The sequence below is a fragment of the Marmota monax genome, unplaced genomic scaffold, assembly GCF_021218885.2.
Source record: "Marmota monax isolate L192 unplaced genomic scaffold, Marmota_monax_Labrador192_F-V1.1 WCK01_AAM20220418_F8-fsc00119, whole genome shotgun sequence".
Classification (NCBI taxonomy): Eukaryota; Metazoa; Chordata; class Mammalia; order Rodentia; family Sciuridae; genus Marmota; species Marmota monax.
In genome coordinates, this window is record NW_026694771.1 from 1477042 (window position 1) to 1503363 (window position 26322).

Genomic DNA, 26322 nt, shown 5'->3' on the forward strand with positions numbered 1-26322 from the left:
TGTTTTTCAGCCCTAGCCCAGGGCAGGGTTCATCACTAAGTCCAATTTGCTGCTGATTATCATGATATGGTCTCTGTGTTCAGCCAGAAGATTATTTTCCTATCTTCCATTCTCTCAGAGACTGGAGTTTTCTCTGTGTGATTGCCAGTCTCCTCATAATCAATACTGCTGTGCCTCTACCTTATAGCCTTGCTTATTAGCGGCTATTGGAGACTCTCTTTCTTGCTGTTCTTTCTCTGCTTCAAAAAATACTTTGGTCTGGCCTATGGCCTGGGTTCTTATGGTCTATATCCTGACTTCCCTGTAGGTTGATTGGTCAGGGCCATGATCCCTGAACAGCCATCCTAGCAATAATCTACCCAGTCTTACCTCCAGGCCACGGATCAGCTCCACTGAGTATACTTGGAGCTGGCTTTCCCTCAACAGAATGATTCTGCCACATTTTCATCCCAGTTCTGAAAGCACTCTGATTAAATACACCAACCAAAAAATAGAATATGCTTATAGCAAATCTTCAGGCAAACACAGCCTTCTTGGGTCAGTTTATTTTTGCTGCTTATCTTAGTAGACATGCCAAACAGCAAGTCTTCCCTATTCTTGTTGGTAACAAACCAAAAGGGAACTAAGTGGCACATTCTGTTGTTTTATCACCCCCTTTTCTGTTTTCCTTTACTTTTGATTCTGTGTCAAATATCTGTCTGTGCATTGCCCTCCTGCCTCTGAAGCATTGGCTCTCTTTGGAGCTTTGGATTTAGAAACATGCACATATATATATGCAATTAAATGCAGGCTTTGACTTTTCGCCTGGGAAACTGGAAGGATAAGGTGAGCTAAGCTTTTAATTACAAGTACCCATTCTGGGAGGCAGGGAGTTTGAGCTTCCAACAGCTACTGCTGCTCAGCCTAATCCCATCTTTCAGGGAAGAAAAGAAAAAGCCGACGTGTATCTATCTACAAAAATGTTGACTTTATGTATTTGATTTTTGTATATGTCTGCTAGAGAAAACTGTTTTTAAACCAGAAAAGAAATATTATTGTTGTTAAATGAAAGTTTTATGTATCTATGATTTTTTGATTCCTTTTAGGTTATTCTATCTTTGTTTTGATTAAAGTTGACTCATGATATACAGAAATACTAGTATTCTGCACTTTTATAACTGCTTTCATTCAGAATCTCAAATCTCTTTACAAATACTAATTACTGTGGTCTAATGTCACTGGATATTGTTAAATATGCCCCAAAGAGGTTAAACACTTTAAATCCCGATTTACAAATTAAAAACTAGGCTGTGGAAAAGCTAAGCTCTATTTGGGGATTTAAATAGGGTTTTGGTTGAAACAACTGGAAATGACAGCTGTCAACTGAGTCCCCTAGTCCTCAAATCTCAGGTGATATCCTAAGTTTCTTGAATTATTATACATGTAGAAAGACAGGTTGCCATTGTGAATTCAGATACTAAAGATCTCTTTTCCTCCAAATAATATACAACACCTTAAAAAAAATCCCTGTAGAGTGGTGACATCTTTTCAGTTCAAACTTTGAAATATTTTTTCTTATGAAATTCAAGCTTTAAGAATAGGAATTTCAATCAATTATGTATTCCTTTCCTCTTCAGCAATTTCTAAATTATCCACCAGATTCAGTTTTGTCATTTAAAATATATATATACATACATCTATCTTATTGGTGGATGTTTATATAAATGTCCATACATATGTATACATTGATATCAGATAATGGGTGTGTGTGTATGATAAGGCAAGGAAAACGATTGCTATTAAGATCTTGATGTAAGGACTAAGTAGGTGGGATCTCCTGTGTGCTATGCAAACCTGTGTCAATATATTTCTAGCATAGCCTTCTTCGCTAAAGGCTTGTCTGTATTTGTAGTTTGGGTAAAGCAGCAAAACATGACATCTGTACACATGGACTCATGGTCTAACTCATCTCACTGTTACCTTGGAATATTTTCCTCTCAAAAATATTGAGCAAGCGGTATTTCCGAGGCCAAACTGCAAGTAGGTACACACAGAACTAGACAGCGTGTCTAGATGACATTGATATTAGATAGATGGTGGTAAAGATTTTATTAGGACTTTTGTAGGCATAAGATAAATAGGACACCATGAGACATCAGAGTAGTTCTGGAGGAGGAGAGTGAAAATGTGCAATATTCTATCATGTACAGTGAAACTGAAAGACTGCCATTAGCATAAATGAGTTTTATTGAAGTTGCAAAGAGGCCTTGCCAATGCAGCATGCAAGGGTTGCTTAGTTTCCTCCTGAGCTACATGCTAGAGCATTGGATGCTTTCTGTCTGAATACAAGGAACAGGTTTTTCTACTTGAATATAAATTAAAAATATTTTTAGATGGCTTCTTTGGAAGTGGGGGGATGTTAGATAAAAAAGATATTGGTTGGTGAATGTATGAGAGACCAATAAAATATTTCACTTAACTGCCAGAAAAACTCTTCATGCTTCTCAAATAATTGTAGTCCTGATGTGTAAACCCATTTATTAGAATTTTTTTTATTTTTAAGAAGTCATCCTAAGTATCCACCCAGCATAAAATGATAAATTTCAGTCTAACATCTTCCTTAAAATAAATCCTTAATTTACCCTAAAATGTACTTTTGTTTAAAAGATCTTGAGTTTTTTTTATCTCAAATTCTATAAGTGGAATGCCATTCTTTCAATTGAACTGATTCATATCAGTCCAACATTAGGAAAATGCTAAAAGATTTGCTGAATTCTACATTAGGTTTGTTTAGAAGATTATAGGCATAAATACCCCTCCCCTTTAATGATAGGCTCATGGTTTCAGATTTCCTCATTTTTGTCTGATGATCAGACAGTTTGAACATTGAATATATGTGTATTAAGGTGAGCTTGAACTGTAAATGGTTTATGTTTACATATCTACACCTCCACATAGGTGTTTGTATTACATGAATTAATTGACATAAAGCACATACAGTAGACCCCTCTTATCTACAGTTTTATTTGCCACTGTTTTAGTTTCCCATGGTCAACCATGATTTGAAAATATAAATGGAAAATTTCAGACATAAACAATGTATGAGCTTTAAATTGTATGCCATTCTGAAATGGCATGATGACATCATGATGAAATTTCATCACCCCTTTGAGTCACCTCTTTTTCCAGCATATTCTCATAGCCCCATACCTGTTAGTCACTTAGTAGCTATCTTGGTTATCAGCTGTCATGATATCTTAGTGCATATGTTCACACAACTGTTTCTTTACTAAGGAACAGTATAATGAAATTAACCAAATGATATTATGTACATGTATGAATATACTACAGTGAATTCCACCTTTATGTATATCTATAAAGCACTAATTTAAAAAATACCATATATAAACTGAAGGAAGACAAGTAGAGTACAGGAAGAAGAGCAGGGAGAGGGAGGAGGGGAGGGGAAGGAAATTACTGGGAACTAAAGGAAATTATGCACCATGAATATATGATGATGTCCAAATGAATCCCCATGTTATATATAACTATAGTGCATTAATAAAAATACACAACAAACAAGAATAGCCTCACAGTGCAAGAGCAGTGATACTTACAATTCAGAAGTGCCAAAGAAAAATGTTCAAGTGCTTATTTTAAGTGGAAAGGTGAAAATTCTTGATTAATAAGGAAAGAATTAAAAAATGTATTCTAAGGTTGCTGAGATCTACAGTAAGAAAGACTCTTCTATCTGTGAAATTGGGAATACAAAAAAAAATCATATTGGTTTTGCTGTTTCACTTAAAACTGCAAAGGTTATGGCCACAACATGTGATCATTGCTTAGTTAAGATGGAAAACACATTAAATTTGTGGATGGAAGACATGTAGAGAAAATGTGTTCCATTTAACAGTAATATATTGTTCCAGAAAGCATTGAGCCTATCCAAAGACTTCAGCAAAAGATCACTTAAAATGAGAGACACTAAGCCATTTACTGCAAGTCAGAGACAGTTATGCCTACTCAGGAACAGGTTTGGATTGAAAAATATAAAAATTACTGGAGAGGCTGCATTTGCTGTTTGCCAATGTAGAAAATGCTGCCGCATTTCCGGCAGAGTTTAAGAAATTGACTAAGGAGAAAGGATATTGTCCAAATCAAGCCTTCAATTGCAGTAAAGGTGGGTTCTCCTGGAAGAAGTTACCCAACAGAAACTATATTCATAAAAGTACAAAGTCAGCACCGGAGCATAAAACATGGAAGGATGGACTACCTCTGGTACTCTGGCAATGTTGCAGGTATATGATAAAGTCAGGCATTGTGTGGACAGAGAAGAACCTATGTAATCTCAAAAAAAAAAAAAAAATGATGTGCCTGTATTACAGTAACATAAAGAGAAATTGTGATGGAGGCCTTCTTGTTTATTTAATGGTTCCTACAATGCTTCTATTAATAATAGAAAAGGCAAAAATGCACCTAGACATCCTAAATATATTTGCTATGAAAATGAAACTTGTGAGGTTGTATTTTTACCTCCAAATAAAACCTCATTGCTTCAGCCCTTTGACCAGGTCATTATTTATTTAGTCAAGGCCATATATACCCACTGTGTATTTGATTGCATTAATCAACAATTGATGTAGACCCTAATCTGGAAAGAATATGATGTTGAAAGTCATTTGCTATTGCTGATGCAATGACATTCATCACATCTGCAGTGGATTAATTGAAACCAGAATCTGTAAATACCTTCTAGAAGAACTTATGGAGTGAAATCATGAATGATTGTAAAGATTTTCTGGGCGTCGATGGAGAACTTAGAAAAAATCAGTCATGCTCTATGACAAGTTGGTGGAGAATGATTTGCTGATACACTTGATGGAGAAATAGAAGAACACATTGAAGACCATTGAAAAGTTTTAATAAATGTGGAGCTGGAAAAAAATTGTTGTGTCTTACACAGAGTAAGAGGGAAATGAAGAAGAAACTGAAACAGAACTGGCAATGTGAACATTACAGTAATTTGTTGATGTTCCAAATTTCACAGATATTAAAGGACAAAAATCATAAAATGAAATCCATGAACACAATGAAGCATTAAAGTCACCCATGTGATTACTAAAGGACTACAGCCTCTGCAGCAATACAGATGAATTAAAAAGAAAGAGATGTCAACTACTGGCTATAATGTTCTTCCAAAATTTTTTAGGAAACAAAATTTAGCTAATGAGGACTACCAAACTTTTACATTATTTGCTGGTGACATACAAACATTAATATTGTCAAGGCTTGATGGTCCAGGATCACCTGAAGCAGACGGCCCTCCTTACAATGTATCATCAGAAGGTCAATTTATAACACTATGTTACAATACCTGTGTCATTTATCTCACTTCTCTCATCATATAGGCATTATATCATCTCACTCATCACAGGAAGAAGAGTGACTTCAGAACAATAAGATATTTTTGAGAAAAAAAGAGAGTCACATACATTTTAGTCCAGTATATTGTTATAATTGTTCTATTATTGTTGTTGTTAGTCTTTTGTGTGTGTGTGTTTGTGTGTGTGTGTCTAATTTACAAATTTAACTTTACTAGAGTAACATAGGTATAGGAAAAATGCAGTATATATAAGGATTGACTCTATAACTTTAGGCATCCACTAGGGGGTCTTAAAATACTTCCCTATCAAATGAATTAGAACAAAATATATTCCATGCTTTTATAATTATGTCAAATGGATTCTACTGCCATGTATTACTAAAAAATACCACCAATAAAAAAATTTTAAGTTTTTAAAAAAGAAATATTTCCCCATGGATAAGAGAGCACTATTATATAAGAGTTTTGGTCCATGGTAACTACTCAATAAGTAGTAGTTGTCACTGTTGTTGTTACTGTGTTACCTTTGTTGTTTTGTTGTAGTTATTATATGAAATAATTACTTTTCTGGGGGAAGTATGAACCATGATTCCAATCAAGACGGGAATCTGCACGATTAGTCTTACCTTGGTGCATCACACACCAAAAGTACTCCCTTCTGTTTTTTCCCCAATAGGGCTGCACCTTCAGACGTTGGCACTTTATACTCCAAAAGGCTCATCTTGATAGCTCGATTTCTGATGCTGTCTCTTGAGAAGAACTGAAAGCCCATCTCAAATATGAGCCATTTTGTATAACCATCTAGTGATCTTTGAGCATACAGTCTTTCTGGAAGATGGAATTTTGGTCTGGACAGGTGTTGGCAGGATTCATAGAGTAAACCACAAGAAGACCTCCCAGGGATTGTCAACAGGGTATTTTCCTTTGGCTTGATGATGTCCAAAAGAATCTTACAGGCTAGTCCTGGGGATTCTGATACTACCTCATACCTGCTCATCCACACGAGAAAAAGCCTGTGTCTAGTGCTACTCATTGTTCTTATTGGTGTCTAGAGAAAGTGAAATTATGTCTGGCTTGGAACTAAGCTATGTAACAAAATGAACTCTGAGTCATGCTTCTTAAGCCCGAAGTTATTATCTATTATCATGTGTGTGAATAACTCTCCATCTTGTCACCCTGTATGTAACATTTTTCTAATTTTTCTCATCTCTGCAGTTCATCTCTGCAGTCCCCAGGCTATGGAGTCTATCCTACCTGCTACCACCAACATCTATACCAATGTATTAACAGGTTACATACATCTGCTAAATTCCTCACATCTTCACAAATTAATAGTGTTACAAGGCTGTTTTGACCATGGGCCTTGGAATCAGTTCATTTTCTAACTTACCAGATGGGTGACCTTGGGCAGATAATTTATCCTGAGCAGTCCATTTATTACCCAGAAAGTGATAATATTATAAATCAATTTAAGGAATTCCTCTTGTGTCTAAAAACAACAGGACATGTTAGGTGCTTGACACATAGCTTTCAACTGAGTAAATGAGATGAATATGCAAAAAAAAAAAAAACTATTTACTAAAATATTTTGGCATGAATAAACCAAAATCTCAGCTTTAAAAATATTGGCTTCTTCTTGGCCCATTTTTTTTCCCCTCAGGTCTTTCTACATCCTCTCCCTCTCGTTTCTAGGCTCTTTGGGATAGAATAATGGAATAATGGATCATCAGTGGTATGGTTTAGGTATGAGTATCCTCCAAATGTTCATGTGTGAGATAATGCAGGAATGTTCAGAATTGAAATGATCAGATCATGAGAGCTATAATCTAATTTTTGGATTAATCTATTTCATGGATTAACTTGAAAGGGCTATTGTACTGGGTACCAACTACAGGTAGGTAGGAGTGGCTGGAAGAGGTAGATTACTGGAGGCTTGCCTTTGGGGTTATATTTTGTCCCTGATCTATTGTTCTCTTTCTCTCTGCTTCCTGGCTGCCATGAACTGAACAATCTTCCTGTCTTCCTCCACCATAATACTCTTCCCCCATGATGTTCTCTCTTACCATGGACCTGAACTTTACCAACCATGGACTGAACCTCTAAAACCATGAACATGAAATAAATGATTTCTCCCCTAAGTTGTTATTGTTGGGTATTTTGGTCACAGCAATAAAAGGATGACTAATACAATCATGACATCCTGCTGCTGAGAATGGGAAGGAATTAAGGTTAGAAAGGAATATCAACCAAATATTATGGGAATTCTTAGGAAGAACTGAATTCTGAGTAAGGAAGGCGGTGTCAAGGAAAGCTTTGCAGGAGGTAGTATTTAAGTTGTTTCTTATTTGTTTGTTTATTTGTTTTTGGTGGTGAACATATACCAAGCTAGGCAGCCTCTACCATTATGCTGCAGCCCTCACCACTGAGATGACTATGGAATGACTAAAAGTGATTGCTTAACACTAAAGAATAAAGGAATAAGAGAAAGCCAGAAAGTCTGATCACACTCACATATATTTGATCTGCCATAATTTTTCAGGTGATAAGAGTGAAATGGGAAAAATGGCTCAGAGCCCTGAGGCTCTGACTATGAGAAAAATATTTATCCATAATAATTTGATGAATATTCATTTATTATATTTCCTTTAACTCTGGAAGAGACTTCAAAGTAAGCAAAAAGAGGTCTAGCTGCTAAATTCTTATTTTTTTGTTTTAAGGCATTTGTAAAACCCATAATGAAATGGATTTTCTTTCAAGAGGCACACTTTTCTGAGTCAGAACTAAGGTCATTTGAGGTTTCATTTTAGAGATTCTCCACAATTCACCCTCCCCCATAAGTTTACATTACCTACAGCTAATACATTTGTATAATCATAAATAAAAATAATAATGAAAATATAAGCATTGCTCTTTTTAAATACTAATTGTGGCTTACCTAAACTTGCTCTGGCTTTTTAAAGACCTCAAAAGCAAATCCTTCCTGACAATGTGGTTGCCTGTGCTCACACATATATCACTTCAAAGAGTATTACAAGATCCAGAGCAGTTGGTGTTAGACTTAGAGGAGAGATTAGCAGGACTCCATTCCAGGAAAATCATTATGGTGATCACTTGTCACTTGTCATTACAGCTTAGTCCTGTTGGTCTTCCTGCTTCATTTTCAGCCTTGGACTTATACTTGAGAAATTGTTCTTTATCTCTCTTCTTCTAGAATTCACTGCATTCCCCTGACTGCCAGTTTACCCTGACTATTCTATTACTCACCTTCAGACTCTCATTCCCTTCCCTAAAACCAACAGAAATAATAGTTCTGTATTAGTGTATAAGAATCAATAGCAATAATCCACTGTGTTAAAAAGGATAACTCAAACGATGGAATATATAAACAAGGAATTTTGGATAGCTCCAAGTGAATTGTTGGATCACCCCTAACCATGTTAATGTCTGTAGAATATTTAGAAATTCCATAATCAGTCATGGTAAAACCCATTGCCCTAAAGTTTACATGCAGAAGTTGGAATCTCTAACTTAGAATTTCTCTTAGGAAAGGAATATTTTCCTGTATCAGTTGGTGTCCTCCAAAGAAATAGAACCATAGGATGTGTACATAGAGATACATAGAAGGAGATTTATTATCAGAGATTTTTTTGAAATTTATTTATTCTAATTTGTTATACATGATGACAGAATGCAATCTATTTAATATTACACACATAGAGCACAATTTTTCAAGTCACTGATTGTACACAAAGTATTTTCACATGATTCATGTCTTCATACGTGTACTTAGGGTAATGATGTCGAACTCATCCCACCATCATTCCTACCCCCTAGCCCCCTCCCTTCTCCTCCCTCCCCTTTGCGCATGTTCCCCTCTATTGCCATTATGAGTCAGCATCCTCATATCAAAGAAAACATTAGGCCTTTGATTTTTTGGGATTGACTAACTTCACTTAGCATTATATTCTCCAACTCCATCCATTTACCTGAAAATACCATAATTTTATCTCTTTTAATGCTGAGTAATATTCCATTGTGTATATATACCAAAGTTTCCCTATCCATTCTCTACTGAAGGGAATCTGGGTTGGTTTCACAATTTAGCTATTGTGAATTGTGCTGATATAATAAACATTGATATGGCTGTGTCCCTCTACATATGCTGTTTTTGTATGCTTTGGATATAAATCAAGGAGTAGGATAGCTGGGTCAAATGGTGGTTCCATTCCAAGTTTTCCAAGGCATCTCCATTCTGCTTTTCCAGATTGGCTGCCAATTTGCATTCTCACCAGCAATTGTGATTTTGCCTTTTCCCCCACATTCTCATCAACCCTTATTGTTGTTAGTATTCTTGATAGCTGCCATTCTGACTGGAGTGAAATGAAATCTTAGAGTAGTTTTGATTTGCATTTCTCTAATTGTTAGAGATGTTGAATGTTTTTTCATATGTTTGTTGATCAATTGTATATCCTCTTCTGCGAAATGTCTGTTCAGTTCCTTTGCCCATTTATTGATTGGGTTATTTGATTTTTTGGTATTAAGATTTTTGAGTGCTTTATATATCCTAGAGATTAGTGCTCTATCTGATGTGCTTGTGGTAAAGATTTGATCCCATTTCTAGGCTCTCTATTCACCTCATTGATTGTTTCTTTTGCTGAGAAGAAGCTTTTTAGTTTAAATCCATCCCATTTACTGATTCTTGGTTTCAATTCTTGTGCTATAGGAGCCTTATTAAGGAAGTTGGGACCTAACCTGACATGATGGAGATTTGTGCCTACTTTTTCTTCCATTAGGCACAAGGTTAAATGCCTAGGTCCTTGATCCACTTTGAGTTGAGTTTTGTTCATGGTGAGAGATAGAGATTTAGTTTCATTTTGTTACATGTGGATTTCCAGTTTTCCCAGCACCATTTTTTGAAGAAGCATTTGACTAATGCATTAGTAAATGAGCAAGAACAGACACTGAGAAGAAACCCTCTAATTCAGACCAAGATTGTTAAACTGCTAATGACCATTGAGTTTACTTTAAAAGTGAATATAGAATAAAACTTCACATTTCAAAACAACTACAATTGCACTCATTACTCCTTTAAATTACAAAATGCCCATATTCATAATTAGGCTCTCACTCTCTTTGAGATAGACCTTCAGCTTCTCTAGGTAATCTCTTTGAGAAATCCCATGTTCCTTCATTAATTTCTGCAACATAAGTTTATGCATTACTGTGACAAAGATGGTTATAATTTCACCAGTCTAGCCTGAGTCTGATCATCATGCCTTGGGATTATCTTTTCTACCAAAGGAGAAATGAGACATAAACTTTAGAGGGTTGACATATTAGAACATAGATTAGAGAATATATTTAGGCACACATGGACCAGGGGTTTAGACGTGGAGGCAGGCCTGACTGTGCAAATGCACAATTGGAGCTGATTAAAATGGGGAATGGATGGGTTTGTTGACCAGAAGAGTAAAGGAGGTACCAAAATGGTAGTGCAGACAAGAAAGGGAGTGATGAGAGTACACATTTTGTCAAGAGCAGGACATAAACACTTCAGTAAGGTGAATTACACTTGTACTGTACATATTAATAAGATAAATATGTTCTCACCTGCAATTGATAGCTTGTTGAAAATGAATAATATCTTCTTCTAGGCAGTAATTTCTACTGATTTACCATTAAGACAGCATTCCTGAGTAAGCATGATTTGTATCCTACATGACAGATAATCTTTCCTTTCTGTCTCTAAGAATATACATAGGATTTTAAAATGATAGAGTCAAATAAAGCAGGATTGACTCCTGAGATCTTTGAGGCTTTTGCTAATATTTAATGCTCCCTAATTGGCATAAACTTTGCACTCTTCTTCAACTCAAGTGATTTTTCTTAGTATGTTCTGCTCACTTGGGAAAATTAAACCTTTTAAATTATGTCAGTAAGAAAAATTTTACTCTATTATAAAACTTTTGTGATTAGTTAGATATCAAATCTGGGTATTGATTGAGATCTAGTGTATATTATGGAATTGGGTAAACCACAAGACTTGGTAATTTAGCAAGTTTGAGTAGGAAAAAGGCAAAGATCCAAAATAGTCTTTGTATGTTATGGTACTTAAATATGAGATAAGTAAAGAAGTGAAGGGCTCTGTTTAGCAATTTTTCTTTGTTTTTCATTTGTTTACTTTGATTTTTTGTGGTAGTACCAAGGATGGAACCCAAGGCTTTGGAGTTGCTAAGAAGGTGCTGAACCAAGCCACATCCCCAACCAGTACTTTGAATGATAGCACTTTAAAAAAGTAATTATTACATGTCTTTTTTTTCTTTTTTGTACATATTAATTGTACAAAATAGTGGGTTTCATTGTGGTATACTGGTACATGCATATAACATTTGTGATCGATTTCCCTCCCAAACCCTCCTATCATCCTCTTCCTGACATCCCATTCTAATACTACAGTGATCCTGGCTTGACAACTCAGAAAGTAGTAAAGAGATTTCTTTAAATTCCAGATAAATTATATGTACATGGCTTCTGCTGTTTGGTTCTGCAGCCACATTCCATTTGTGCCCTAAGAATTTCTTTGCCTTCTTTCATATCCTGACCAACACACTGCTTTCCACTCAGACAGTTATCACCTGACTACATGACTTCCCTCCTTAACCCCCACACCATTTGAAACTTCATATCGCTGTGTCTCTCATGCCTGAGCACATGTTTTCTCCTTGTAAGCATTTGCATCTTTCCTGGTTAATTTTCCTGGGTCTCTAGCTTTTGACAAATGATGTCTGAGCTCAAAACTCAAAAGCCCATGATTTCAGAAGTTCCTATTTCAGATCTTTTCCATTTCTTTTTCTTCTGATTGGTCGATGCTTCTTTCATTTATTTTTAAATGAAGTTTCTCCTCAGGCATGGATTTGATGAGAATTCCTCTGCTTCCCAGAGCCCTAAATCTACCCTAAATCTATTCATAAGCCAAGGGTTTCTTGTCAGTTCATTGATCTGGTGGGAAAGACAGGAAAAGCCAAAGTAACTCTCCACATGCCATATCTGTGCTGCTCTCTCACTTGGTGAAGAAGACAAATCCTGGGTGGGATGGTTTTTAGAACAGCAGGACTCCTCAGGAGAAAAGCATATGAAGAATGCAAACTGAGAAGACTGGTACCACATCAGAAGACACTTCAAGTACACTCTTTTAAGATGCCTGATATGCATGTATTAGAACTTTTCCTACCTTAGTATATACATGAATATAATTTGGCATTAATAATTTGGAATCACTCTGGATAAAGTAGATTAATTAAAAATGTATCAACAGCAATTCAAGCAAAGATGGTTTAACTTGTTAGGAAGTCCCCAGGCAAGGATCCCAGGCATGGCCCTGAATTTATCAATGTATTTATCAAATGAGATCATGGGAGTACAGATCCAGGACGGGGCCTGGGATATAAAAGGCACTCAGTAAGTATAAGCTTTCTTTCTTGCTTTGATATTTCTTCTTTCTCTCTGAATATACTAACCTGAATATTTGCAGATGAGGTGTCATAGTTATTTCTCTTGAAAATCTGAGAATGTATGCCACATCTTATGGTTTTGTGAATTTCAAGCTTTGGAGGTGATTTTACAGTCTTTCCAAAAATATTTGCACAATATCTTTTGCCTTCTTAAATTCTAGCTTCCCATCATCTATGATATGTATCATCTTCCTAAGAGCCTTTTTTAAATATAAATCTATATCATTGCTTGGCCCCATTGTTTTGCTCAATATGAAGCACTACCAGGCAATAGGAGTTCACTTCTTGCTAAATTATCAAAGAAAAATGGAGGATTAGCTATACTCTAACAGTCACAATTTTATTTGGATTATCAAAATAATACATAATTACATGAAGTAAAGCTCTAAATAGACTTAAGTGTACTTTCTATTCAGATCTAAAATAGTTTATTTCACTAAAATTGGCATTATTGAATTATAATTTTATGAACATGAATAAAACTTGGATGGATTAAAAAATAAAACATCTCTCAAGAGCCCACACTTTACTACTTCATTCATTACAACATGGCAAATAGGTCTTTCAATGACACTGAACACAATCGCGTGCATAGTTACAGTGAAGGAATTTGTTTCTCTAACTAGAATTGTCCTAAATGTGTATGAATTTAGCTTATTTAAACTTTTAATAATCTTAGCCATAGTTGTCCTATTATGGATTTCACATTTCTATTGTTGTATTTTTGTTTATCTATTCTGTTCCTTGGCAATACATTCTATGTTTTCAGGCTTCATGACTTATTTAATATTTAAAAAGAGTTATCTATATTGAAATAAAAATCACTCAACAAATACTTATCAAGAGATTATCATATTTAAGTCTTAGTTCAGACTGTTATAACAAAATATTATGGAATGAGTGGCTTATAAACAATAGAAATTCATGTCTCATGTTCTGGAGCCTGGGAGACTAAGATCAAAATGGCAGCAAATCTGTTATCTAGGGAGAGGTCATTTCCTGGTTTCAGTGAGCTGTCATGATTTCTTCTTCAGGACATATATTTCTAATTCTTTTAAGTATTTTACAAGCTGTCATATGTCATATTCTATGCTGGGTCATAGAATAGATGTATGCTCAATTTCAGTGTAAACTGCCAAACACTTCCCCAAATTGTGTCATTTTGTACACTTACCAGTATTGAATAAGTATTGTGATTTCTGTCAACCAATATTTCTTCTCTCTTTGTTTGTTTGTTTTAGCCATACAATTTGGTGGAAAATGGCCAGTTTTTTTTTTTTTTCTGTGTTAATTTGTGTCTATCTGTGTTAATTTGTGTAGCCAATGATGAGCATATTTCCTTAGCTTACTGGTCATTCCAATAACCTCTTTGTGATGTGGCTCTTCAAATGTTTTGTCTAACTGTGTAAATTAGTTGCTTGTCTTTGAATTATTCACTTGTGGAAGTTCTTTATATTTCCTACATATATAAAGAATATATGTGTGTTTCCAAATGCACATAAAAATTACATTTTCTCCTTATTTAGTTTGCCCATTTCATTTTCTTAATGGAGTCATTTGATGAGTAGAAAAGTTCACTTTGAATGAAATCTATTTTATCATTTTTGTTCTTTCAAGTCAATACTTTATGTGTTCTTTTTAATAAAATATTTTACAAGTTTGCAAAACTGTTCTCTATTTTCTAGTATAAAATTTATGATGTTAGCTTTTGCATTCAGTTTGATGATCTCAAATTAAAATGTGGATATTAAATGAAGAAAGGATTGAGAAATTTAATTCTTTGTGGTTATTAATATGCTAAAAAGGTTTTGTTTTCCCTATTGTATTGACTTCTTAGTTAAATCCATATTGGCTGTGTATAACTTATTGTAAAATAGTCACTGGTTTGAACAACATACATACTATGGTAGGCATATCCAGGAAAACAACATAAATGACTATTGAAAGCCTACTTAAATAATTCAAATGATATGTTGCACCAACAGTGGCAAAAGATCTAATTCTGGACATTTGAAGATAAATCAAGAAGATTTTCTAATAGATTCCTTATGTTTTTTTGAGAGAATAAGATGTATGTCAAAGATAGTTTCAAGTTTTTTTGGCCTGGATAACCAGTAGAAAGGGAATAGCCATCTGATGAGATGAGGAATACAACATAGAAATAGAATCAAAGAGAAAAATTGGAGGATGATATGATATATATATATATATATATATGTGTGTGTGTGTATATGTGGAAACCAAATAGAAATTGATTGAAATATATATATTCAATCCCTTGGTTTCCAAGAGGAGATGTTTATAGATGTGAACAATATTCATTTTTATTTTTCTGAATCTATTGTGATTTGGCCATTAGTTAATTTTATTTATACTTACTCAAGGATCTTTATGGACATCTAGATTCATAAATTTAACTTTCCACATGGAATGCTCTCAAGCACCTCAAGATCATTACTGTAAAACTGAACATAGCAATATATTTCCAAATATTTTGTCCCTCCACCATTGTTCTCCACAGTTGGTGTTTTCAGTCAAACAAAAACTATGTAGTAAATCTAGATGCTTCTTTGTTTGCTATATCTATGTCTTATCTTGTATACTTAACAACATATATATTAATAATAGAGCAAAAAAAGACATTTCATTTATATCTCCTTTATTGGTCTTGCTTAAGAATTTTTGAGACCATATTTATAAAAATTCCCACCAACTTCTAATATTTTTGCTTCCCCCACTTCAAAAAAAAAAATACAAGAAAAAACAAATCCAACTCCATTATATGTTGAATGACTTGGGTTATAATCAGGCCTGGATTAGCATTAGAGTTGTACCTGTTAGTAGTTGAATGGCCTCAGGTAAGTGAAGAAGCATCTCTGTAAGATGACAATTTCATAATGACCTTATATAATTGGTGATCAGATTAACATAGTTAATAGCTATAAAGCACATAGTGCTTCATTACCCATGGTGAACTCCCCCTTGAGAGTCAGCCTCATTATCTCCCACTTGGATCATTCCCTGAACTAACCTCCTATATGGCCTCCTGACATCAGGTGGAAACTTTTTCAGTGAATGCTTTCCTCCTAAAATGAGAACCTCTTCAATTTATCCTATTAGTTAAAAGTCCTGTAATGACTCCCACATTGCTTATACGTGGCGTTCATAACATGATCCTCTCTCTCCTCACTCATCCCTCCTAGTCTCAATTTCTGTTGCTTCCTCCACAGATAATGCTCAGTTCACACTACATAGCAGATGCCCACTGAGGCTGTTGACTGCTCCTTCCCCCTTGTCCTGAGGGAATAGTGTTTCTTCTTTACATTCTGTAAAGGCCCTCTCTTTCTATAGGAAACCAACCCTGGGTACCCTTTCCATCCTTTTTTCCTTTTTAGTAGCTTTCAAGTGACTGTACCACAGCATAGAAAAGTGAATGCTTTATTATCTTAGGAGTTGGCTACACAGTTAGTTGGCTCATGTTGCTTATTTGAAAATAAGATTAATTTAGTATTTTGCCCAAAGTAGAAGAAGGAACATTGAGTATCTAGATATCAATAAACATCCAAGAATCAAAATGTAAGTAAAGCTTTTATGTGTCAGAAATAGAGAAAAACAGATGTTTTGTTTGAAATTGGTTCATGAGAGGAAAAGGTAGCCAGTGTGAGATTAGGAACTTCATGGGTGATAAACCAGGGTACACATTACACATCCCTGTGCATGGGAACATAAATGAGTTCCTACAGGGGAACTGCTCAATACTCAGCTTAAAGATGTTTGCTTTTCTTGAAATTCTCCCCTACCTCCTTCATATCTTGAAAACTTTTCTCATGCAGTTTTGTGTACATGGTGCATGTGTGTGCATGCATGTATAGAAAGAAATTCAAGAACATTTAAGGAAATACTGAATTCCATAGCAGGACAATTCCATTTGAATTAGAGACAACACACACATACATACACACACACATGCATGCTCTCTCTCTCTCTCTCTCTCTCTCTCTCTCTCTCTCTCTCTCACACACACACACACACACACACACACACACACACACACTCAGCCCAGATAAATGGATAAGGAGGCTGGGGCAAGTTTCAGGTTCACTATATTTACAGCAAGGGCATGAAGGCTCTTGCTGACAACCTAGTTAGTTACATCAGGGCAGGTATCCTTCTCTTATAAGCTCTCCTAGTACTCCTTCACCTGATTGAATCTCTCACATCAGGTCTCAATCTAAATGTCTCTTCCTCAAGAAAGCTGATTCTCTCTTACAGAGTTCTCTGGGCAGTATTTTTTCTTCCTAGGGAAACTCAGTAAGGTTGGAAAAGTTTTAATTGTTGACTCTGAAAGGAATTGGGGGAAAGGGGTGCTATTAGCATCTAGTAGGGGTAGAGATCAAGAATGTTGCTAAAAATCATATAATATATAAGAAATAATTCAGCTCAGAATGTTAATAGTGTTGAAATAAATAACTGTGGTATAAAGTCTATTATACTTTGCTGTTGTATAATAGGTGTGTGCGTGTGTGTGTGTGTGTGTGTGTGTGTGTGTGTGTGTGTTGGTACGAACATGCATATCTTTTTTCTTTCTTTATTTTTAGTTTTTATTAAACTGTGTCCTCCATAAAAAAAGATTGAGTCAATTTTGTCAATCAGTATATCACTATTGCCTAAACCACTACTTGGAACATGGTATCTACTCAATTACAAAGTTGATACAATGATAGATTGTTACTGTATTTGTTTCTTCATGTGTCTGTTTCTCCACTGGATTTTTTTTCCCCTAAAGGCAAATGAGATAATAATAAGAACTAGGCCTGATGCATGGAAGATAAACCTTAATATTTTGTCAGTAAATGCAAAATTATACTGTGTGTGTATTTGTGTGTGTGTGTGTGTGTGTGTGTGTTTTCAGGAGGATGAAATGCAAGACTAACACATCTCTTGCTCTTCCCAAATATTCAACACCAATTTTCTACATTCTTAGGCTAAAAAGAAATTTAGCCACAAAAATAATTTGTAATGAAAATAGTCTAAAGCTTTGTTTTAAGGCAGAAAAAAAATAATTTTTACTTTTCTGTGAAATAATTACTTTTTTAGCCTTATTTCATATCTAAACAACAGAAGAGGCTGGCAATCATTGGTATTTTTAATTTTTCTACAGTTTTGACTTTCTTGAATGTCATATAATTGAAATCATGTGCTATGTAACTTTTCATTGCCTTTTTTTTTACTTAGCAATATTTAAGATTCACCCCTGTCTTTTCATGGCTTGATCACTCATTTCTTTTTAAAACTAAATAATATTCCTGAATTTTGTTATCTATTCACCCGTTGAAGCAATCTATTGCTTTTAGTTTGAGGAACAGGAAGTTTTTGCTCAATAAAATCAGAAAGCATGGAATTCAATGAGCAAAATGTTGTCTTTAGTCTGGAGATTTAGAAATGGGAACAAACCTAGGTCCTTTCATTTAGTTCAACTTCGACTTCTCTGATGCTTTTTCCTCTTTTGCCCCCCCCCCAACCTTAATTAAGAATTCATTTCCATTGCTCATCAGTGAGACAAGTACTGTATGAAGCAAAATGAACATTTTGCCCAACTATTATGCATATACTGAATTCAATCAGAAGTGGAAGAACCAGGAAAGCTGCACCATCAGTCTCTTTGCCTAAAGAATGAATGGATTGCTTTAGCTATTCTGGGTCTCTTATTTTTCCAAATAAATTTCATGATTGCTTTTTCTATTTCTATGAAGAATATCATTGGGATTTTAATAGGAACTGCATTTAATCTGTATAGCACTTTTGGTAGTATGGCCATTTTGACAATATTAATTCTACCTATCCAGGAGCATGGTAGATCTTTCCATCTTTTGAGGTTTTCTTCAATTTCTTTCTTTAGTGTTCTGTAGTTTTCATTGTAGAGGTCTTTCACCTATTTTGTTAGATTGATTGGTATTTTATTTTACTCTTTTTGAGGCTATTGTGAATTGAGTAGTTTTCCTAATTTCTCTTTCAGGGGAATCATCACTGATGTATATATAGGAATGCAATTGATTTATGGGTGTTGATTTTATATCCTGCTACTTTACTGAATTCATTTATTAGTTCTAGAAGTTTTCTGCTGGAATTTTTTGGATCTTCTAGATATAGAATCATATCATCAGCAAATAGTGATAATTTGAGCTCTTCTTTACCTATTTGTATCCCTTTAATTTCTTTCTTTTTTCTAATTGCTCTGGGTAGAAGTTTTAAGGATGATGTTGAATACAAGTGGTGAAAGAGGACATCCTTGTCTTGTTCCAGTTTTTAGTGGGAATGCTTTCAATTTTCCTCCATTTAGAATGATGCTGTCCTTAGGTTTATCATATATAGCTTTTACAATGTTGAGGCATGTTCCTACTATCCCTAGTTTTTCATGAAGTGTGCGGTATTTGGCAAATGCTTTTTCTGCATCTATTGAGATGATCATATGATTCTTGTTTTTAAGTCTATTAATATGATGAATTATGTTTATTGATTTCCATATATTGAACCATCCCTGCATCTCTGGGATGAACCCCACTTGATCATGCTGCACAATATTTTTAATATGTTTTTTTGTATGTGATTTGCCAGAATTTTATTGAGAATTGTTGCATCTATGTTCATCAGGAATATTGCTCTGAAGTTTTCTTTCCTTGATGTGTCTTTGTCTGGTTTTGGTATCAGGGTGATATTAGCTTCATAGAATGAGTTTGGAAGGGTTCTTTCCTTTTCAATTTCATGAAATACTTTGAGGAGTAGTGGTGTTAATTATTCTTTGAAATTCTTGTAGAACTCGGCTGAAAATCCATTCAGTCCTGGGCTTTTCTTGGTTAGTAGACTTTTGATGCCATTTTTTTTTTAATTTCATTACTTGAAATTGATCTATTTAAATCATGTATGACCTCTTAATTCAGTTTGGGTAGGTCATATGTCTCTAGAAATTTGCTGATGTCTTCAATATTTTCTATTTTATTAGAGATATCAATTTTCAAAAATAGTTTCTAATTTTCTTCTGTTTTTCAGATGTGTCTGTTGTGATATTTCCTTCTTCATCTTGTATTTTAGTAATTTGAGTTTTCTCTTCTTGTTCTCTTCATTAGCATGGCCAGGGGTTTATGTATTTTGTTTATTTTTTCAAAGAACCAACTTTTTGTTTTGTCAGTTTTTTGAATTGTTTCTTTTGTTTCAATTTCATTAAGTTTAGTTTTGATTTTAATGATTTCCTGTCTTCTACTGCTTCTTGTGTTGATTTGTTCTTTTTTTAAAATATTTTTTATATTTAGGGCTTTGAGATATAGCATTAGGTAATTTATTTGTGAACACAAGAAGCAGTAGAAGATAGGAAATAATTAAAATCAGAGCTGAAATTAATGAAAAGTGAAGTAGGGGGCATCATAATACCAGAACTTAAACTATACTACAGAGCTATAGTAATAAAAACATCCTGTTATTGGCACCAAAATAGACTTGTACACCAATGGTACAAAATAGAGGACACGGAGACAAACCCACATAAACATGGTTATGTCATTCTCGACAAAGATGCCAAAAACATTCACTGGAGAAGAGATAGCCTATTCAACAAATGGTGCTTGCAAAACTGGAAATCCATATGTAGCAAAATGAAATTAGACCTCTATCCCTCACCCTGCACAAAAATCAACTCAAAGTGCATCAAAGACTTAGGCACTAGTACAGAGACCCTGCACCTAATAGAAGAAAAAATAGGCCCAAATCTTCACCACATTGGCCTAGAATCTGACTTCCTTAACAAGACCCCTAAAGCACAAGAAGTAAAACCAAGAATTAATAAATGGGATGGATTCAAATTAAAAAGTGTTTTCTCAGCAAAGAAAACAATTAATAAAGTGAGGAAAAAGCCTACAAATTTATCTCCCATAAAGCATTAATCTTTAGGATATATAAAGAACTCAAAAAACTTAACACCAAAAAAACCAAATAATTCACTCAATAAATGGGCTAAGGAACTGAACAGACACTTCACAGAAGAACTACAATTGATCAACAAATATATGGAAAAGTGTTCAACATTTCTATCAATTAAAAGAATGCAAATCAAAACTATTCTAAGATTTCATCTCACTCCTGTCAGAAAGGCAATCATCAAGAATACAGGCAATAATAAACACTGGAAAGGATGTGGTGAAAAAGGAACACTCATACATTGCTGGTGGGACTGCAAGTTAGTGCAACCACTATGGAAAGCAGTATGAAGATTCCTCAGAAAATTGGGAATGGAATCACCATTTGACCCAACTATCCCACTCCTTGGTTTATACCCAAAGGACTTAAAATTAGCATACTATAGTGACACAGCCACATCAATGTTTATAGTAGCTCAATTCACAATAGCTAGACTATGGGACCAACCTAGGTGTCCCTCATAGATGACTGGATAAAGAAAATGTGATATATATACTCAATGGAATATTACTCAGCTTTAAAGTAGAATAAAATTATGGCATTTGCCAGTAAATGCTTGGAGTTGGAGAATGTCATGCAAAGCAAAATAAGCCAATCCCACAAAACCAAAGGCCAAATGTTGTCTCTAATATGAGGATACTAATCCACAATAAGGCAAGGGGCACTAGGGAAGAATAGCATTACCTTAGATTAGATAGAGAGAAGTGATGGTAGGTTAGGGAAGGGGATGTGGAGATAGGAAAGACAGTAGAATGAAACAGACATTATTACTGTATGTATATATGTGACTGCATGACCAATATGATTCTGTAACATGTACACTCAGAAAAATGAGAAACTGTATCCCATCTATGTGTCATATATCAAAGTGCATAAATGTATTCTACTGTCATGTATAACTAATTAAAATAAATTTTAAAATTAAAGAAAAAGAATGAATGGATATAGCCTATGAGAAATAAAAGGGGGAAATGAGCCAAACATACAGTTGTCTTGAAAAGCGCCCCCCACACACACACCCACACAATCTACAAGTATTGTGTTTTTATTCTCATTCTGCAGAATTCCTTATTTTTGGACTCTCATGTATTAGAACTTTAAAGAATAAAAGTTGACAGGTAGATACATGATAAAATACCTGATGGTAAACATTTAACTTCAACAGCAGGTTTATGGTAAATGAAGATACTTTTTTTTTTAATTTCAGTGCACAAAGATCCTCAAAATCTGTCCAGATTGGAAAGTAACACCCTTATATTTTGGAAGCAGAATTCATATTGGGGTACCATCTCTGAAGGAGGAAATAAAACACATCATCTTCACTGAAGCATGCCAATTCCAAGATGATTCACATTCCAAATTGAATTGTTTTGCCTTTCTTAGCTTTCCTTTGAATCTGTTTCCAAGCTATAATCTATAGACAACTGTTCGCCCACATACCTGTGGTTAAGGCATTGTGAGACAGCTTTGCCTTTATTCCATATTAAATGCAAAAATTACTTTAATGCAGCAGTGAAGTAGAAATGCTGTAGGCACTTTAGAAACTAAATGCTAGACATTTCTAACTTAATGGTCCCGCAGAAGAAAAAGCTCAGCTTCATTGTGTATCCTACGCATATCACAATGTACATTTGACATAAAACTGAAAGATAAATAAGATAAGCCACTTTCATCCTACTACTTACTATGAAGGATTAGAAAAACATCCATAGCAAGTTGAGTTCTTATTCTTTTCTCTGTTTTGTTCTTGCATATCTCTCTGGGCAGGGAGTTCTTAAGTCTGATTTCTTCGATGAGCACAGGAGGAGGGGAGCAAATATGCTCAAATAGATTACATTGGCAAATACATATCTTTTCATTAATATAAATTATCAAACTGTTTTTGTACTAAAATAGTTCATTTTTTCATTGTGGATGGATCTTTAATAAAACATTTTTTGAAAGCTTGATTTGGCCATGGAATGCTGATAAATTCTGAAGAGATAAAACATTTCCAAGAAGACAGATCAGATTTATTATCTATATGGAGAAAATAGAGTCAGAAAACATTACTAATACAGGATACAATTAAGTGTTTCCCTGAAAGTGGCACTGGTGGAATTTTTGTGGAAAAGATAACAGGATCTCCTGGGATTACTGGTATCTTTGGAATGCCATAAGACCTTAAAAGAACATGCTAGAATCAGAGTATTTAAGAAAAAACATATTTTAAAAAAATGCAATTGAACTATATCTATTAATTTTTGCTACAAAACAAACCACACCACAATTTGTGGTTTAAAACAACTAATTAATTTAGTTCATGATTTTGTGGATGGTTAGATGGTTGTTCAAGAATACAGGCAACAATAAACGCTGGAAAGGATGTGGTGAAAAAGGTACACTCATACAGGATGTCTCTGCTAATCTCTATAGGGAACTCTCTTGCATGTATAGGTAGCTAGTGGTTGGCTGATAGCTAGCAATTGACGGTGGCCTCAATCAAATGTCTGGTGGTTTTCTGATGTCAAGAGGAAACCTTCTCCATCATAGTAACTAGGGTTCAGGAACATGAAGGTCTCAACAAAAAAATGAAGTCCTACTACCAAACTCTTTTTCTTTCTTCTTTTTTTTTAAAAAAAAATATTATTTGTCCTTTTTAGTTATACATGACAGTGGAATTTATTTTGACATTTCATACATACATGGAGTATAACTTCCCATTTTTGTGGTTGTATATGATGTGGAGTTACACTGGTCATATATTCATATATAAACGTAGGAAAGCTATGTCCAATTAATTTTACTGTATTTTCCATTTCCATCCCTCTTCTCTCCCCCCAACTCCATCCTGTCTAATCCAGTGAAATTCACCTTCTCCATCCCCAACCCTTACTATTGTAACTATTCAAGTATCAGAGAGAACATTCCTCCTTTGTTTTTTGTTGTTGTTGTTTTGTTTTGTTTTGTTTGTGGGTGGGTGGGTTGGCTTATTTCACTTAGCATGACATAACAAACTCCTTTTCAAGTCTTTGCTTGTATCATGTTGCTCTTACCCCTTTAGAAAACTAATCACAAGAGAGTAGAAAATGAGATGCCACATTTTGATTGGACAAACTACAGATTAACTTTGCAAAGTAGCTTTTATGTGAGGATGGAAAAAAATATATGGTCATTTTCTTCAATGTGTCACTGTACAGAAAGCTGTGAGCAAAGATACACAGCTTCAGTGGAGTATAGTTTATATATACATATATACATGTATATATAAAATATATATATTTATATAGTATATATATATATTTATAAACTATATATATTATATAGATAGTATATATATTTATAAACAATATATATATAGCACAAATATATTTATATATAAATATACATATTTAATGTTGAAAAATATATATATATGTATATGTGTGTGTGTGTGTGTGTGTGTGTGTTAACATATAGGTTGTGGATAGCTTGTTTTAATTCAGTGTTTAGGAAAGCAGCTACCAGTGTCTGACATCTAGTAGGTACTCACCAAATAGTTTCTTTATCCTAAACTGAATCAAGATATAAGGTAATAAGGACATGCACAATTGTAATATTATGAAGGTTAAAAAAAAAGTGCCAAATGTGAGAAGTAATGTAGAATGATTTAGCAGCATACTTTGATCAATGATGGATTTGGGAATTAGAGGAGATAAGTAGAAAGAAAAAAAATACATAGCTTCAAAGTTTCAAAGTTTCAATTCTTGGTGTGAGGGAGAGAAGCAATACATTAAACATATATAGAAGGAAGGAAGAATTCATTCTGGGGTGAGATTTTGTTTGGACACATTAAAATAGAGTAGTTGGCAGCGTATTCTATCAATCATATTCAGTACAATATTGGAAATGTGTGTTCAAATGTTGAGAAAGGGCCAGAGACACATGAATAAACAGATATTTTTGTCCATCTTCTACATAAAAATGATTGGCAAGTAATTGGTTGAATTATCCGAGACAGACTATGGGGAGATAATGATAGAATCTTAAAGGATAATCACTGGAAGAACAAAAAGACAAAATAAACCACAGAAGGATAAATAAAGAGAAGAAGAAAGTGATCCAGGAATTGGACAACGGCAGGAATTCAATGTTGTATGTCACACAGGCAAAAATATGAAAGAGTTTCAAAACAATTTCCTGAGTTTTTTTTTTTTAATATATATCAACATTTGAATAGAGAAATTAAATTATAGTGTTTCAAAGGAACAACAAGAGCAACAAAAGAGATTTGCATGAGGTTGTCAGCAATGTTAAAGTGCAGTCTTAAAAGATTAGGGAAACAACAGTAATGATTGCAATAGGAGCTCCCAGTTGCTGGATCCTTTCTCTGGATCAAGGTCCCCATCTCACCATGAAACTCTGTTTCAGCTAATCAGCCAGGCTCACCATTGCACCATTTGAAACAAAGCAATTGGATATTTGAAGACTGAAGACAGGAATTCTCTGATTTAGGCAGTCACATGTGTAGAGTCAACATTTTCTTCATATTGTTCTCCCTTTCCAAAATAATGCATAATTTTTAATTTCTTCACAATGAATGTGTGTTTATTGTTTGCTCAGCCATTTGTTGATTAGGAGTTGTTGTAGAGTTGGAATAGACAGATATCCAAGGGTCACTGTTTACAAAAGTCATTGTGAATAGTGTCCCTAGATGTGTGCACCATATAATATACATAATCACTTGCAGTAATTTAGATGGAAAGGAAAAACATAGCCATTGGCAAAACCCAAAACATTTATTTTACAGAAAAATAAAGCAAAAAAAAAAAAAATCTGTGATAGAAAAAGTTCTGCAAAGATTTTGAGAAGCTTGCTTTTTGTTTGTTTGTTTGTTTGTGTTTTTTGTTTTGTACTGGGGTTTGAACCCAGGGATGCTCTAACGTTGAGCTCCATCCCCAGACCTTTTTACTTGAGATAGGTCTTCCTAAGTTGTGAAGCAGGGCTCAAACTTGCAATCCTCTTGCTTCTGCTTTCCTAGTAAAGTAACTGAGAATACAGGTGTACATCATCAGGGTCAACTTTATTTTTTTCTTTTCTTTCTTTTTTTTTTTTTTTTTTTTTGAAGGCAAATAAATACAACAGGTTCTCTCAAAGACAGCTCAAGTTGGAAGCACATAGATGAGAAACTGGGAAAACTAAATGTGTGGGTCTCAGAATGCCAGATAAAACAACTTGCATATCATCCATGGGCTATGTAGACTCTTGAGTGTTTATAACATGCTCAGGAGAGTGTAGAAGAGTAAAAGAAAGCTGTTAGAGCATGCCCTCAGACCGAATAATTACCTTTATTTTTATTGCAAGAGTTTACCTTTATTTTTTATTGGGAAAATTGTATACATGTTACAGAGCATAAATTAATCTGATCTGCTTAGCTTAGGTAAAATTCTGAAATGAGTTAAATCTAGGATATGCTTTTCAGATTTTTTTTACAATATATTTATGGATTGCTACGGACACTAA